The sequence below is a fragment of the Octodon degus genome, unplaced genomic scaffold (assembly GCF_000260255.1).
Source record: "Octodon degus isolate 3935 unplaced genomic scaffold, OctDeg1.0 scaffold00021, whole genome shotgun sequence".
NCBI lineage: Eukaryota > Metazoa > Chordata > Mammalia > Rodentia > Octodontidae > Octodon > Octodon degus.
In genome coordinates, this window is record NW_004524597.1 from 16,176,374 (window position 1) to 16,193,056 (window position 16,683).

General features: G+C 51.2%; 1 protein-coding gene and 1 pseudogene across 3 annotated transcripts in view; one reads left to right on the forward strand and one right to left on the reverse strand.

Moving 5' to 3' along the window:
• Tpst2 (tyrosylprotein sulfotransferase 2) overlaps nt 1–12,921 on the reverse strand; it is a 51,598-nt gene extending 38,677 nt beyond the window's left edge. For 2 of the 3 annotated variants that reach the window (XM_004628024.2, XM_023711712.1), the window contains exon 1: nt 12,851–12,921. The gene's annotated coding sequence lies outside the window, so the exon portion shown is untranslated. The remainder of the gene's footprint in view (nt 1–12,850) is intronic. The other variant, XM_023711711.1, reaches the window with a different exon arrangement.
• Nucleotides 12,922–15,043: 2,122 nt separating this feature from the next.
• Nucleotides 15,044–16,344, forward strand: LOC111815771 (annotated as a pseudogene).
• Nucleotides 16,345–16,683: the final 339 nt, after the last annotated feature.

The following is a 16,683-nucleotide window of genomic DNA, read 5'->3' on the forward strand; positions in this document are numbered from 1 at the left end:
AGGCCACAGTGCTGGCTCATACATGAATGCATGACCTGGAGACTTCCCAGGATACTCAGGGCAGAAAACACAAGGGTACAGGGCTGGCCACGTAGGGCCACCCCCAGGCACTGCCTGAGAAGCCTGCCCTGTGAACAACCAGGAAGGTATGGATTCATGAGACGGACAGAAATCCCTGTTAGTTGGGTCCCTAGATCCAGCCAAGCCTCAAGCCATCCCTGCCCTGGACAACATTGTACTTACAATAAATTCACTTTTATATACATATATATATATATATATATATATATATATATATCAGAGCTTATTTTATTTTTATATTTCATTATAGTCTTTCTCCTGCAGGTCACAGGGTGAAAAAGGTTTCCCATTTTTTTCGGATGTCCAGGCCCTGCCAACATACAGTTAGTTGGTGGTAGCTGCTCCCCTCTCTATCGCAGTAAATAGCCTTTGCACATTCTCTCTTCATCTGACATTTTTCCCCAACAGATTTCCAAAAGCATTATAACAGTGTAGTAAAAACACAGTTTGCAAATTGCTTGGAATAATTCTCACTGTGTGATGGATTCGACAGGTTTAATTTGCTGTAGTGTTCTGTTTCATTGTTGCCTTTCAGTTTTCATCTTAGCTGGGTGCACTGAGTTCAGTGGGCTCTCCAGCATGGAATCCTAGCACCTAAAGTGCATGTGAAGGCCAAGAGACCAAGACCCAGAACAGCACTGAGGCTGAGCAAGAGCATATATGATAGAATTATAAATATTTTAGAAATCTACCCTGAGCGCTGGCTGGAGTCCAATTCTTGCTGATAGTTTTTCTGATTCCAGTGCCAGTCCCTGTCATGGGAATCATGGTGGAGCTGATGTGGGAGCGAGCTGAGAGAACAATAAATTTACTTTTTATTTGTTATTTTGCTTAATTCTATGGAAGCTGGGTTTCCATCTCTACAAACCATGAGCCCCAACTAATGCCCAACCTTACCTTCTTCAGGAAGCTCTCCCTGGACACCCAGGTTGGGTTGCGCCCACCCTGTCTCTCATCCCCCCATGTCTGTCCCTTCCCCATTCTCCACAGGAATCGCTGCTGCCGGCCCTCGCCTCCCATCCTTGACAGCGAGTCCCCAACCCTCAAGGGCAAGGGGCTCTGTACTTTGTCCCATTTCCTTTCCTGCACCCCACACTGAGCACAGAACCTTGCAAGTCCACAGTCAATTCACACGTTCTTTGTTGAGGCCGCTTCACAGATCTGGAAGTCTCCACAGGTATCAGGGAGAGGCGGAAAGAACACACTTCAATAGGAAGACAGAGCCAGTCTCAATTCCCCACCTCCTCAGCTTTGTGGCCTGAGGGAAATCACTCCACTGTTCTCATCTGTGAAGCCGAAGAGCAGCTACTAAATACTGGGAAGATCTTTACTCCATCCTGGAGTGGGGCAAATGCTTAACCAAGGTCAGTGCTGCCTCCACTCTCTTCCTCTGAGGAGAAACCTTACCACTGCCTTTCACTCCTTCCACTTCCTTCCCACTGAAGGTGTGGCCATCTGTTAACCTCTAGTGAGGCTCCAGTTTTCTAGGGTCAGTTGTGAGCCCAGTGAGTCTAACTCTATGCCCAGGGGGCTGCCCGAGGCCCAGGAGGTGAGTAGGCTCCCCTGTCCATAGATGAACGCAAGACTCCAAAGTGGGAACAGGAATCCCGAGATTTTCCAGGATTACTGGGGAAATGGCTCTCTGATGTGCACCTAGAGCTGTTCCTGGGGACAGCATGCCTGAGATGCAAGCCGCCACAGAAGAAAGCTCAGCTGAGAGATGAGAACGAAAGAGACAGTGTCATCACTGCACCTGGATCAGCTGTCCCCAAAAGTGCTGTAGTGCCTTGGACCCTGCCACTCATCCCACCTAATAAAGCTGCTTTCCTTTTTACTTGAAAGTACTTTGGAATTGGATCCTCTCATGATGGCCTGAGCGATGCAGGCACCAGCACACCAACCACGGAGGTGGCCTTCTTCCAGCCTCTTGCGTATATTTATAAAAATATCCTCCTTGGACAGAATCATAAAGAATTCATCTCCAGTCTTACTTGTCGTCTCAGGGCGAGGGCTGAGATCACCTAACACTCACTTCTGCCCCAAGGATGGGAATCTGAGTTTCCACACAAGAAGCTCACTCTACAGAGGCTTTACAGAGAGGCTCCAGGTTCTGCGAGAGTTGTTGTTGGTTTGTTTTTTTTCCTTTTCCCTAGAGAGTCTTTGGCTAACTTCCTCTTCCCCTCCCTACCTGTAGTTTATGACCCTGCCCACTGTTCCCTTCTGCCCCTTTGTTGTGGACTTTTGCAATGGCTGCAGGCCAGAAGGTGGAAAGGCTTGACCAAGAACACAGTGAGTAAGTAAGTACTCAATGTGTCCTGGCTCGGGGGTCCCCAAACATTTCAGGAAGGCCTGAGAAGGCCACAGAAGGCATAATCTTTCTTCGTTTTTCTTTTTTCTTTCTTTCTTGCTTTCTTGCTTTTTCTTTTGTTCATATAGAAGCATTTTTCTCACCTGTATCATTTTGGGCCTGTTATTAGGGAGTGGGAATAGGATTTAGATGTTTTCTTTTTTACGCTACCCTATCCTACCTTATCCTAGGGTATAGGACTACTGATTAAACTCTAAACTCACATTTGCCAGGCAATTGCTCTAACTACTAAGCAGCGCCCCCAGCCCTTTAGTGGAGGTTTTAAAAGCATAATTTGCTGGTGCAGTTCAGAGATGGCACTTAGTGGGTCCCCAGCTTCCTCTGGCATTAATGTACCCTTCTGCTTCCCTCTTGGACAAACCAAGACACCCTCCTCCCCTTCCTTCCTCCTCCTCGAGCGCTTGTGGAAGCAGCAAAAGAGGCAGAATATTTGAAGAGCTGCCTCAAACAAAATCACTTAAGAGAGGCAGGGAGAGACAGGGAGAAGTGGCGGATGGGCATGGATTACAGCCGTTGTCTAATGGCTTGGGGACCTGAGGGGGCTTGCAGGAAAGTATTTCCATCTGCAGAGTGACCCGGTCACCACCAGGAAGCAAAATGCCATGGGAGAGTTCCTTAACTTATCTGAGCCTCAGTTTCCACCCCTGTACCATGAGTGAAGAGGAACGCTATCCGCGCTGCCATTGTTTTCTTAGCATCTCTGTGGGTCAGGTGTCTGAGAACCGTTTATGTATAATTCCCTCAGCAGCTCACAGGATGGTCCATAGGATGAGCCCCAATGTACAACTGAGGAAATGCAGGATCAGAGAGAAGAGGTGTCCGGCCCAGAATTTCAGCTTATGCACAAAAGGACTGAAATTCTAACTCATGTGTGCATGACTATAGAGCCACATATGCATGATTCCCCCATCCTGGCTGTGAAGTCCCATTGGCCTCACCCAGAAATAAGGTAAGAGGCACCACGACTAGCTGGTGACACACGTCCCAAGTCCTCGCTACCCACTTCTGCACTATACTAACCAGCAAGTCTGAGACTTGAACCTGGGGCTGTGGCAAGCATGGCCCACCCACGTCCTTGCTCATACACGTGGGTAATGTGCCCAAGGCGCCTTCCTGTGCCAGCAAAGCCCTGAGAGGTGAGATCTAAAGGAGGGCATGGGCCGGTGCTCGTGGTGAGGGTGGGGTGACTGGAAGGACAAAGGCTAAGCTGGATGCTGTGATCTAGAAGGTCACAGGAAGGAACCCTGATGGCTAGAGTAGAGGGGGCTGGCTGTGCAGCAGATAAGGATGTGTGGCCTGCGTGGCATTCTAATAGGCCCGGTGCTGGGGGCAGTATCCCAGCTAGAGAAAACAGCTGGAGTCCAGGTCAGCGGTGTGGAAAGCATACTGTGAAATCCAGAGGCCGGCAAAGGAGTCGCTGGAAGTAGAGCTGTGTGCACATAGGGAGGGTCAACGTGAACTGAAATAGTAAGACTCACAGCAGCAAGACTAATAAGCTCACACACAGCACTTACTCCATGCCTGGGTATATCCTATGCACTTTACAATACTGGTGCATTAACCCTCACAGCTATTCCACAAAGGAAGCATGGCCATCATCCCATTTCACAGATGAGGAACCCACAGCAGGAACGGGGGTGGTGGAGCAGGTCTTGGACCCATGCTGAGTCTAGTGCCAAGGGCTTTGCTTCTGCTCTCGGGGAATCTCACCATCCATTTCCCAACAGCCGCTGGGACAGCACTTGGGAACTTACTAGAAATGCAGATTCTCGGGTCCTGTGGACAACTGTTCAAAGAATCCTGGTCAGGGGATGCAGTGGTGGGGATCCAAGCCCCGCACCTTCCCCATGCTATGAGTTGTGACCTCGTGGCCTGGGAGCCCTCTGCCTCACCTTGCCTGGAAGGTACCAAGACCCTGAGGTGCACAGGGAGAAGAGTCTGCCCCAAAGGACCCCAGAGTGGAGGGCAAGTTGGGGCTCAAAGCAGTAATCCCTGTGTCTCAGAAGGGGCTTTTCACACACTCACAACAGAGAGATCTCCCACCCCACCAGCTCGACACGGTCCCCAGGGGATGGGAGACTCCCCTCCTTCTTCACTGCAAAGAGCCTGAAATGAGCGTGAGCAGGTCCTTTTCACTCTCTGGGCCTCAGTCTCCCAGTGAAGAGAAGGGGCTGGACTTCTTTCTCTGGTACTTGGGATTGAGCTCAAGGCCTCACACTTGCTGGCCAACCATTCTAAACTGAGTTACATCCCATCTTTTTTCTTTTTTTTATTTTTTTTATTTTGAGAATTTAGCTGATTTGCCCAGGCTGGTTTCAAATTTGAGATTCTCCTGCTGCTTCTGCCTCCTAGGTGGAATTATGGGTGTTTATCACTGTGCCTGGCTTGGACCTTATTATTTATTTATTTATTCTTATTATCATTTATGCATTTGGTACAAGGTTTCACTACTGAGCTCACACTAGCTGTGATCTTGTTTTAAGCCTCCCCAGTGCTAGGATTACAGGTGTGCACCACCATGCCTGGTCTTGGTTACTGGCTCAATGCAGGGTGCCAGGAATGGGGCCGGCACGGCACGTGCTGCCAGGGATTGAATCCCAGTCCCAGCACTTGCCTAAGCAGGTGCTCAGTCTGCTGAGCTATTTCCCTGGCCCTTGGACTCTATTTTCAAACTTACTTCCCCCTGCAATTCTTAACCCACAAATGGGCACAGCAGACTTACTGTGCACCTGAGCAGAGGACTGCAAAGGATGCTGCTCAGTGTCAAGGACACCTGATGGTGGGGGCAGGGGAGCCCAGAGGCAGTGACCCATTCCCCAGGGGCTAATGGCCTGAGACCCCAAACAAGACCAAAGCCAGAGGGGCACGCTCCTGCTGGGACCAGCCTCCTCCTGCATCCCTGAGCCAAGCAGGGCGGGCTCTATGGGGGTCATGGGGAGTTGGAACCATGCTGGTGCTGGCTCCGCCTTCACCTGGGGGAGGCCACACCACCATTCTCCTGTGCCTGCAGATGCCAGACCCCATCCCAGGTCCCCCAAGACTGGGATGTTTCTGGGGCCGGATGTTACTCAGAAGCCAGAGGAAGTGGGATGGGTCTCTAATGAGAGAGCGGAAGGGCTGAACTGCCAAGAGTGTGTGTGTGTGTGTGTGTGTGTGTGCGTGTGCGCACACATGCATGCTTAAATGTGTAGACATGGGGGCAGGGAAGAGGAAGTGGTATGGGTGGAGAGGAAGAAGACAGAGACAGATAGAGACAGGGAGACTTCAGGGAGACAGACACCAGCGGAGACAAGAGACCGGAGAGACAGAGACCAGGAGAGACAGAGTTGGAGGCTGGGTCAGAAGTTGGGAGAGCCAGAGCCAGGGCAAAACTGAGTTGTAGGGGAGACAAGCACATGGGTGGCACAGAGACACTGAGTCAAGGGGAGCCCTGGAAGAAGGAGACAGATGGGGAGACGGAGCAGAAACACACGGGGTGACACAGATAGGGAGAGACATAAACAGGAAGATAGCATGGGGGGAGGTGTGGGGGGGTGCAGAGGGCTGGGGGGGCTCTCTGTTCCCCTAGTGTTCCCTGCTCCCAGAACCCTGCGCCCACATCTAAACTAACAGAGCTGTCCCAGCCACTCCCCATCAGGGCCAGGGCCTCCCAGAACAAGGCCACTGCCAGCTGACAACACTGAGCTCCCCCTACAGCCCCCAACGCCCACCTGCCCAGCACCACCTTCAGGACATAGGCTTTGTCCAGAGCCTCTCTGCTCTTTATTCTTGTTAAATGGATTCAATATTTTAAAAATAGATGTTCAAATGAGACTATACAGTAATCTGCTGTCTTAACTGAAACACACTTTTGCTAGAAAGTCACCTGGAAACTGGAGGTGAAGGCATAGTTTGGCCCCAGCCACAGGCTGCTGTCCAGGAACCCAGGCTCCCAGCAGCGCCCAGTGGAGACTGTCCTGGAAGTTACCAGAGGCTCCAGGGCCTAAGCCCGGCTCTCCCTGCCAGGCACAGGGACCCTGTTGTTCCTTACCATGTGCTGACTGTAAATTTTAACATACACACCCCACTGCGCAGTACATCCCCTGCATGTACACAAACACACACAAACACACACACACACGCACGCACACAGCTGTGCCATGAATTCCCCCAAAGCTGCCAAGCCACATGGCCTACACTCCCACACTTTTGCCTCTCTGCTCCTCTCCATCTGAAAATCCTTTCTTGCCCTGTTCTACCCAGCCAGCTCTTCCTGGCAAAATCTGCAGCCCTCCAGGAAGCCTGTCCTGCCTCCGTGAACCCAAATCCCACCAGGTGCTGGGCTCCCTGTGTGACCTCGAAGACTCCCCCATTACAATGTCACCCCAGCCCCTACACCCGGCCAGGCCCCAAACAGCATGGTCCACACAGATATTTGTTCACTAAATGGTTGCACAAACAGTGATGAAACGAAGGCCCCTGAATGCTTTCATACAGAGCAAAATAAACACAAACTCTCTGGGCCTCAAGACCATGCCAGACAGCAGCTCCTGCCCAACACAAATCAGATGACCTGGCCCAAATCGGCCTCAGCTGCTTACTGGCCCAGTGACCCAGGCTCTTAGAGCCCCAACAAAACAGAGACCACGGCACGTGCCACAGCACAACTGCGCTAAGGCAAATACACTGGCAAAGCTCAGCACGAGGGAGCACACATTAACTGCAATCGTTATTTTTACCATTCACCAAGCCAGAACACTGTATAGCTTGAAAGGACCCGAGAGTTTGCTAGAGCAGGGCTTAGCAGCTTTTGGGGGTAGAAGGCCAGTTTTGTGGGCCCCATGGCCTTCCCCCTTTCTCCGCAGGATGAATGCTCTAAGATCCCTCCTGGAGCCTCCGACAGGATCAAGTCCTATTGCTACTTCTTCCCCTATACACCTATATACCTGTTGTAAATGTTTCATTCATAAATCAGCCCCAGTTAGAAATGAGCAAAAACTAGCAATAATATAACAATTTTAATAAGCTATCATAAGAGTTTTAGTAAATAATGGTGACTTAAACACAAGCCCCATGGCATCCTGCAGGGACCCAGCAGGCAGCAAATGGATAAGCCATATCCGGACACTGTGAGTTTTCATCACACTGTGCAGAACAGTGCAAAATTTAAGCTTAGAAATTACTTATTTCTGGAATTTTCCATTTAATGTTTTTGGATCATGGTTGATACAAGGTAACTGATACCATCATTCATTCAGACAGGAGACAGGTGCTCCCATGTCCTGCTCCAGCATGAAAGCAGCCAGAGAAAAACACAGCTTATTTCAATAAAACTTTATTCATAAAAACAAGAGTTCAGGGGGTCTGCCTGCAACATGCAGCTGGAGAGGCCTCAGGGCCCAACGCCCTGAGCCAACACATCTCAGGTTATGGATGCAGATGCTGCTCACTCCTTTCCTGACTCATGCTGCTTTGCTCCTGCACCACTGATTCAACAAGGACTGACAGAACCCCAGCTGTTCACTGCCCAGGCCAGGCCATGGATGCCACAGTGAACATGCACACAAGGGCGAAGCAGCCCTCAGGGGTGCTCTGGGCAGCGATCGGCCTGAGGAACATGTGGCTCCCGAAGGTGGCCTCTGAAATGGGGCACGCAGGGTTAGAGTCCTACTGCTGTCCCATCAGGAAAGGGATCTGATTACGCCCCAGCCTTAGTTTGGGGGAAAGGGAAGGTCAATAACAAATGCCCCTCCTGGGGTGGGAAAGAGTCCCAGCAGGCACATGAGTATGGCAGCTGTGTGGGGAGCTAGCTAGGGGCCTCAGCCGGCCCCAAGCGTCTCAGTGTGAGTTAGGTGGGCACTTGAGCCAGGAAAAGAGGACTCAGGGAATGTGGAATGGGGACAAACTCCTCCTGTGAGGTGCTTACAGAGGCAGGGCAGGTACTGGGAGGCCTCAGGCAATCTCCAATGTCCTAGAAAAGCACAGCTTTTGAAAGGGCTTGAGGAAAACATCAAAACTAGTGGTTTAATAAAATTTTTTTCAAAGCAACATAACTGCCTGTTCAGGCAGAGTCTGGCAGGCACAAGGTGTCCTGGGAGCCTTGGAGACCGCATCAGGTCTGAAGGCTGTGCGACACACCAAGCCTGCCCGTGCCTAGTGAGGTGGGGCCGGCAGTGACCAGAAGGACATCGCAGGGGCTGCTCCGGGCCACTGAGCTTGGCTCAAGCCCCTGAGTTTCCAAGAGAACTGAAAACTCAGAATTGTTCTATAGAAATGTCTGGACATTGTCTCAATTAAAAACGAGAACAACAAAAACCCCAGATAGCCAAAAACTATACAGCAGGCCAAACCCACCTACTTAGCAGGTAAGCAAAGAGGTCCGAGGGACACCCTTTACCCCTCGTCTTGCAGGGGCAGGGAGAAGCCATGCCCCTTCTGCCCATGCAGGAGGGACTGTGGACACACAGTCAGGGAAGGCACAAATGAACACGTAAAAATAGTATTTACAAACAACAACTGAGCTTTGCTGAGTGGTTTATTCACGCTGGGCCTTCTGACGGGTTATCAAGATGGGGAAAGTACAGACTTTGGATCCAGACCCTTACCCCCTACTTCCTGACTGAATGACCTTTGCCAATCACAGCCTTTCTAGAACACAGACTACTGAGACCCAGGCCTGGCACCCGGCCAGCCTGGTGGCACTAGGTGTACTGACAACCACCACCTCTTGGCAGGTGGGGAAGCTGAGGGCACCATGGGAGTGCTCAGGGTCCCAACCAGCCTCTCTGGGCCCAGGGCCCCAGCTTCTGCCTGGGCCTAGAGTAAGTACTTTACCACCCCCACCCCCACCCCACAGCCCTGTCAGGGTAGCACCTACCCATACCTCTAGTCTGCAAATGAGAAAAGTGAAACACAGGGAAGGCAGCCAGCAGCCCCAAACAGTGATCACTAACTGGAACCACAGGCTCAACACAGGTCTCCTAGTTTCTACCACCCGCAAGCTTTCTGGTCACAGCAGGTATTCCGGGTCAGAAGTCTGGGGACGCAAGAATTCCAGTGGCAATCGGGCCCGTACCCTGCCATCTGGCCATGCAGGAATAGCTGAAGGTCTTCTCCAGGTCAGCAGTCCCAGACACGCCCCAGGGCATGTGAGCACTGCCTTCCCAGGTCCTCCCTGCAATTTCTAGGGCTTGGCCCAGCTCTCTGGCCCACCCCTCTGAATGAATCATTCCCACAAGCCATCCTCAGGCTGCAGCGTGGGGCGGGAGAGACCTAAGAAGGGCCACTGGAGGGACAGGCATCCCAGACCTTCTCTGCTATGGCCCCAAAGAGGGAGGATGTTTGCCTACAAACATCAAGGACCTAACAGACATAGGAAAAGGTGGCAAAGAGGCAGACTGGGGCCGCTGTTCCCCACGGGCGCTTCCACGATGCACATGGCAAATGAGAGCTACTCAGACCCAAGTTTCAGAAGTGGACACTGCAATCACCACCCTCTGGCCACAAAGCAGCTGTATCTGCCCCAGCGTTCTTGCTGTGCATGCACAGTGCTAACATCGACAATACACTTAGATTGAACATTGTGCTGCGACAACCACACTCCAAGGGTCCAAGCCCATCCCCCACCACGACCCACTGAGGCCGAAGGGGCCAGGGGAGGTCTCACAGATGGGGCATCTGTATCTTAGAACTGCTGAGCTTCAGTCTGGGGGTGGCACTTCTAGCAGTAAGTGGAGACCTCCTTGGGCCCATTATGTGATCCGCCTCATGTGGCTACCTGGGGAGATCACTTTCAGAGAGAGCATTGGAGTCCAGGCTTGATTTGGGGGTTACAGAGTAGGCTTCCAGTTGCAATGTGGGACACTCAGCAGGGGTCTCCCAGCCTCTATGACCCTTCAGCTATCAAAGGGGGTCTGGGCTGGACCCCACTTTCCCTTCAATCCCCCCTCCCCCTGCAGTGTGTGAGGTTCTGGGTAGGCTCCAGGTGTCCCTGTCACTCCCTGCTAGCCTTGCACCAACTGGCATCTGCCTCCTGCTAGGAGGAACAGAAGGATGCACACACCTCTGCTCACACCACAGGCTTGATCTGCTTCCCTCACTCACAGTCCAGGGGTGTCTCTGGTGACACAAAGAATGCCCCTAATTCTGCTAATGAGGCACTTGTGTTAACAGGAATTTGAAAGTAATTTGAAACACACAGAGCAAAGCCAGTGAGGGAAAAGATTCCAACTGCCTGAGAGGAGAGTAGATTTATTAGATTACTGGAAGCTTTCTTCCCTCCTGGTGGGAATGTAACATGATACAGACACTTTGGAAAACAGTTCCCCAGGTCTTCAAAATGTTAAACAGAGTAACCGTATGACCCAGCAACTCCACCCCAGGCACATACCTGAAAGAGCTGAGAATGCAGGTATGACCTGTACATGAAATATTCATAACAACATTATTCATAATGTACCAAAATACAACTCAAATGTCACATCAACAGACAGGTGATTGGATGTGGTATAGCCACACAATAAAATATTATTTAGCCATAAAAAGTAATTTAGTCCAAAAAAAAGGAACAGTAATGAAGTGCTGATAAATGCTACAATGGGATAAACTCTGGAAGGACCCTAAGTGAAAAACACCAATCACAGAAGTCCACATTGTGTATGGTCCTATTTACAGAAACACCCAGTACAGGCAAATTCACAGAGATAGGGGGTAGATTAATAGCTTCCAGAGACTGGGGATGGAGGATTTGGGATGTGAGTGTTAGCACAGAGCTTCTTTTTGGGATGGAGAAAATGTTCTAAAATTAGGCAGTGGTGATCATTGCACAACTCTGCATATCCTAAAACCCACTGAAGTGTATTTTAAAAGGCCAAATTGTATGCATGGTATGTGAATCATATCTCAATAAAGCTGTTGTAAAAACATGAGACTTTTTTTTTAAGTGGGGTAAAACAAAGGCATACACTAAGCCAGACGTGGTGGCCTAACCCTACAATCCTTGCACTTGGGAGACTGAGGCAGGAGGATCACTGGGAGTTCAAGTCTGGCCTAAGCTAAGGATTCAGACTCTGTCCCCCCCACCCCCCAAAAAAAAGACATAGGCTAGAACAGTATAATTAGGGCTCGGAGGGGGTAAATTGGTTCATATCAAGACAATTCCTTTAGGACAAAATAGCAAGCCCAAATTCACACACCAATGCTGAACAGGAGACAGTGACTGCCAAGCTACTACTAGCTACTACTACCCCTACTAGGCCAGGGCATCACACCCAAGTGTGCCCAAATCCAGGAGCCTAGACTGTCAGAACATCTTCCCTCCCCAAAGGAGTAGGGGATGGGGAAACAGGGTCACAGGCCACCAAAGACAGTTATACAAGAGAGCTACTCAGGGGAAAAGTCAGCTATCCTTGAGAGATTCAACACAGGAAGCACCCAACAGCGCCTGGGGACAGCCACAAGAGGCTTCCAGGAGGAGGTGCAGCCAGAGAAAGCTTCTGAAGGATGAATAGGAGTTCACTAGTTCTCTTGCTCAAATTTCCTACAAGACATCAGGAAGCCTGAAAGTGAATTCTAGTTGGGCCATATCCTGGTTCTGAGCCCTAGGGCGTCCCTGAGCCTCAGTTTCCCCATGTGTAAAACAGAAAAGGGGCAAAGCGACAAGCTTAGTGTAGGCCACTAACTGCACTGACATAACTTCCACCCGACCCTCAGAGAAGATGGGCCTGTGAGTGGGACTGCTGGACCTTGACCTCTGTCCACATAAATGCCTTTGCCAGGTCCAGACTAGGTGGCTATGCTCCCGGTGCTTTGCAGGCAATTCCAGCTTCAGGCAGGAAGCACTTTTTGTCCGGCTCAGTAAGGGAGAGGTCGCAGGAGGTGGGTCCTCTGGTCAGACGCAGCCCTTCCTCGCGGGGGTGATCTCCAAGTATACCCGTGCTCGCCCACCCCGCGCAGTCGGTGTCCACCACCCCAGCTCGAGATTTCCGTCCCCCTCCCCGACAGCACTCCTGCCTCGTCTCGCAACTCCTTGCCGGCGCTAAGTTAACTTCCCCGCGTGCAGGCGGCCGCCCGGGGGTCCCCGCGCGCAGGGCGGGGCTGGGGGCTCCGAAGGCGGCGACCCGCCGCTCCCCACCCCAACACACACACGCGTGCGCGTACGCACACACACAACACGCGCGCGCGCACAGGCTGAGCGTCTCCCGAGTCCCCGCGCACCGCCCAAAGCGCTCAGGGCTCAAGGCGGGTGCAGCGCTCCGACCGCGCGCCCGCGCCGCCCGCTCCCGGCTCCCAGCCCCGAGCTCAGGCTCCTTCCAGGCCCGGAGGAATCCCGGAGAGCGAGGCCTCCCGCGATCCCATGCGCACCCACCCGCGCCTCGCGCCCGCCCGTGCAGCCGAGCCCCCGCGCCGCCCAGGGCCACCTACCGTGCCGCGGCCCACGCGCCCGGCCATCCCCACTAGCCAGCCCCGCCGGGGAGGGGAGCACCCGCGTGGGGCGGGGCCGGCGCCGTGACGTCGCGGGGTGGGCGGGGCAGAACAAGTTTACCCTTGCTTCCTCGCTGTCACGCCCACTTCTGGCCCCGCCCTCGGCCCGCCTGTTCCGGGACACAGTGGTACGCAGGGGCGGGTTTGAAGCGGTCCTCGAAACCCCAGAAGTTCGGCCCCACGGCCCTGGAAGCGCGGACCTGCTTGCTGGCTTACTGTCGGGACGCGCCGCTCACCAGCTCTCCTCTCTGACGGACTATTTGAGGCTCTGTGAGAATCGAGTGGAATGATCACCAAAAAAGTGGAAAGGTTTAAAACGTGACCCAACCAGGGTGTATTAGTGATGCTGTTTGTGTAAAAGAAAAAAAGAGAAGCTTCGACGTATACCCCCGGGTGCCAGTGGCTCCAAGGAAGGAGTGATTTTACCCTGACCTTCCCTGTCTTCATCTTCACCGTGACGTTTAGCAGTATTTCCAGTTTGGTATCTAGAGGGCAGAACCCTGGGGACCCACAACTTACAGAATGTCCCTCAGCACACACAAAGAACCATCCATCCTAAAGCGTAAGCAATGCAAAGGGCAAGCGATGAGCAGGAATGAAATAAAACTACAGACTGGGCAGTCTCAGCTCCATGGCCCTGTCTCCCCATGTGCAAAATAAGAGACTTATCTATTGTTGTATGCTTGTGCAAGGAATACCAGAAGAGAGTGGGAAGCAGAAAGGTACAGGCTTACTTGTGAACCTCTATTCTCGTTTAGCTTCTTTTTTTTTTAAAAAAGTGTGCATATTACTTTTTCAAAATAAACTTGTGCAATAGTTACGACATTAGCAGCAAACATACATGGGCAACCAAGGTGCACAGAGAGTAAGCGATTTGTTCATCGTCAGTAATTAATTCATGTGCCCAATAAAGTGCCTACTGTGTGGAAATGAAATCCCCTGTCTCCGTGACACTGGTGTTATTGGTCTGGAAGCCATAAAGTAATATTATTTAGTGTTTATTGAGTGCATGTTAGACTTCTAGGGCTAATCTGATGGACACAAGAATTAAGCAATGGCTGAATGTCTTATATGGTCTCTTGGAGGGTAAAGAAATGGAGAGCAAAAGAAGAGGCTTAAAGGGGGCTTTTGCTTAATAACATCATAGCACTTGCTGAGGTTTATTTTGCTGAGGCTTAAACAGGGCGCTGAGTTTCACCAGGCAGCTGAACTAGAACCCAATGTCCAAATAGAAGAAGCTGGACCCTCCAACAAACTTTCACAGTAAAGTGAGTGTGAGTAGCTGGCCAGGCAGAAGCACGAATTCAGTCTGGTCCAGAAAGAGAAAGTTCAGGAGTGTTTATACAGAGGCCTGCAGCCTGGTTGTGGGTGGGCTGGACGAGAGCATCAGTAACAGGGAACAGAGATGCAAAGGGCCTAGCAGGAAGGAGGGGGTTGTGGGAGCCTGCGTGAGGTACAGAGTGGACAGGACATGATGGGAGTGAGAGAAGAGATCAGGGGAGGCCACAGAGCTGATAGTGAAGGGCTCCGCAGGCGGGGCAAGGAGTCTAGGCTTTCTCTTGTGGGGGAGGGGGGAGGTATTCAGCAGGGAAAGGGTGTGATTAGCTGTGCTTTCTGCAGAGATCATCGGTCCAGCTACTGTATGGAGGAGGAACAGGCAGGGAGATGGTTTGGGAGGTTGCTGGACTAATCCATGAGAGGTTATGCTACTGGAGAAAGGCATCAAGGAAATAATTCTGTTTCTAGGGATGTTTGGATGACAGAATGGGCAGAATCGAGTGCAAGGTTAAGGAAGTGGACCGGAGTGGTGCCCTGGTTTCTGGTTTCTGGACTGAGCCTTCTTCTCTTAGCATCCTCGCCTGGCAAATCTCTCTAGGACTCGGTGTGGTTGTCATCTCCTTGAGGAAACCTGATTAAGTCACACATCATCCTGACAGATTGGACAGCATGCCATGCAGCCTGGGGAATTTGACGTGACTTTGAAGGAGATGAAAGAGAACTTTTTTGTTGTTGTTTTTAATGTATGCGAGACAGGGTCTCATTGCACAGCTCAGACTCGTAGTGGTCCTCCTGCTTTCAGCCTCCCTAGTGCTGGGATTACAGGCGTGAGCTACCACCAGGAGTAGGGCAGGCATGGCGTATGGTGCCAAGGATTGAACTCTGGTCCCTCTATTTGCCTAAGCAGGTGCTTAATCCACTGAGCTATCTTGCTGGCCCTGAAAGAACTTTTCATATCCCCAGCCTGGGAACACTGGTGGGGAGGGGGGGCTCCTCTGTCCTTTCAGCACCCTACCTCCCCAGCATCTAGACAAATCCCTCCCTCTCTCAGGAGATCTTTAATCAATATTTGTTGAAAACGGAAAAGGTGAGTGTAGCAGAGAATTCATTGGTTATATAGCTCTGTCCAGTTCTAACATTTAAGGTGATGTGGATGTTGTACCCCTACTTTTTTCAGGTGCCTGCTATGTTCACTAAGCACCTGGGTAGTATCATAGTCAAGCAGATCATTTACTTTTCCCAACAATGTTCTGAAGGTTTATGACCTTCACCCCCATTTCACAGATGAGGAAACAGAAGTTCTAACAAGCAGTTTGATGTGACTCTGGATAACAGCTTTGAAGCCTTTTCCAGAATACTGGCATCAGGAGGTAGCTCAGCTGTGGGCAGGAAGCCAGGGGTATGTGCCCTTGTCCTCCTTCAAGGGATATGTGATTGCCATTCCCAGCTGGGTATTCAGGAGCCCCTCCATGGCACTCTTTGATCCTGGGTGTCTGATCCAGGTAATTGGCTGTCATGGCAACGTGGCTTTAAACAGGATGCCCATCTCTGTAAACCTCAGTAGGCTGCCTGGAACCATGTCTTCCTCCTAAAACACAGTTGCTGTGTGACCACTGGCATCTGATGCTGGCATAAAAATCTGTCAGTGCTTCCCACTGCCTTGGGGGTGGTCCCCACACACACACACATTGTCCATGTCTGAAAGAGTGGGCAGCTTGCCTGCACCATGGCTGGGTGGTGATACTCTATGACTGACATTCTTGTCTTTAAGATCTGCTAGTCCAGCTCTTTCGGGTCCTCTTTTCCAAGATGACGAAAAAAGAAGGAACAACGGTCATGCCAAAAAGGGCTGCAGTCAGGTGCAGTCTATTTGCTGCATGAACTGTGCCCAGTGCATACCCAAGGATGATGCTATTAAGAAGTTTGTCATTCGGAACATAGTGGAGGCCACCGCCGTCAGGGACATTTCCGAAGCGAGTGTCTTCGACAGTTATGTGCTTCCCAAGCTGTATGTGAAGCTGCATTATTGTGTGAGTTGTGCCATTCACAGCAAAGTGGTCAGAAATCGATCTCATGAAGCCCGTAAGGACCGAACTCCTCCACCCTGATTTAGACCTACTGGTGCTGCCCCACGACCTCCATCAAAACCCACATAAGGGGAGCTGGGTCTTAATGGACTGAAGAAAACTCTCTTGAGAAAGAAATAATAAATTGAATGTTATACTTTAAAAGAAAAAAAAAAAGATCTTGAACCTAGTCCGAGGTTCAAGAGCTGGGAGGGAGCATTGGAACACTGCAAGTCCTCAGCTTGCCCGGGCATGGAGCTCCATGGGCAGTGTTTAGGGTAAATATCTTACATACCCAACACTGGCATGGAGAAAGCCCTGGGAAGGAAGACAGTGTGGACACTTGTATGCACGGCTGCACTATTTCCTCTAGTGTCATACCCAGCATCGTGTTTTTGAGTTGAGTGCCAGATGTTGAAACTGCAAGTT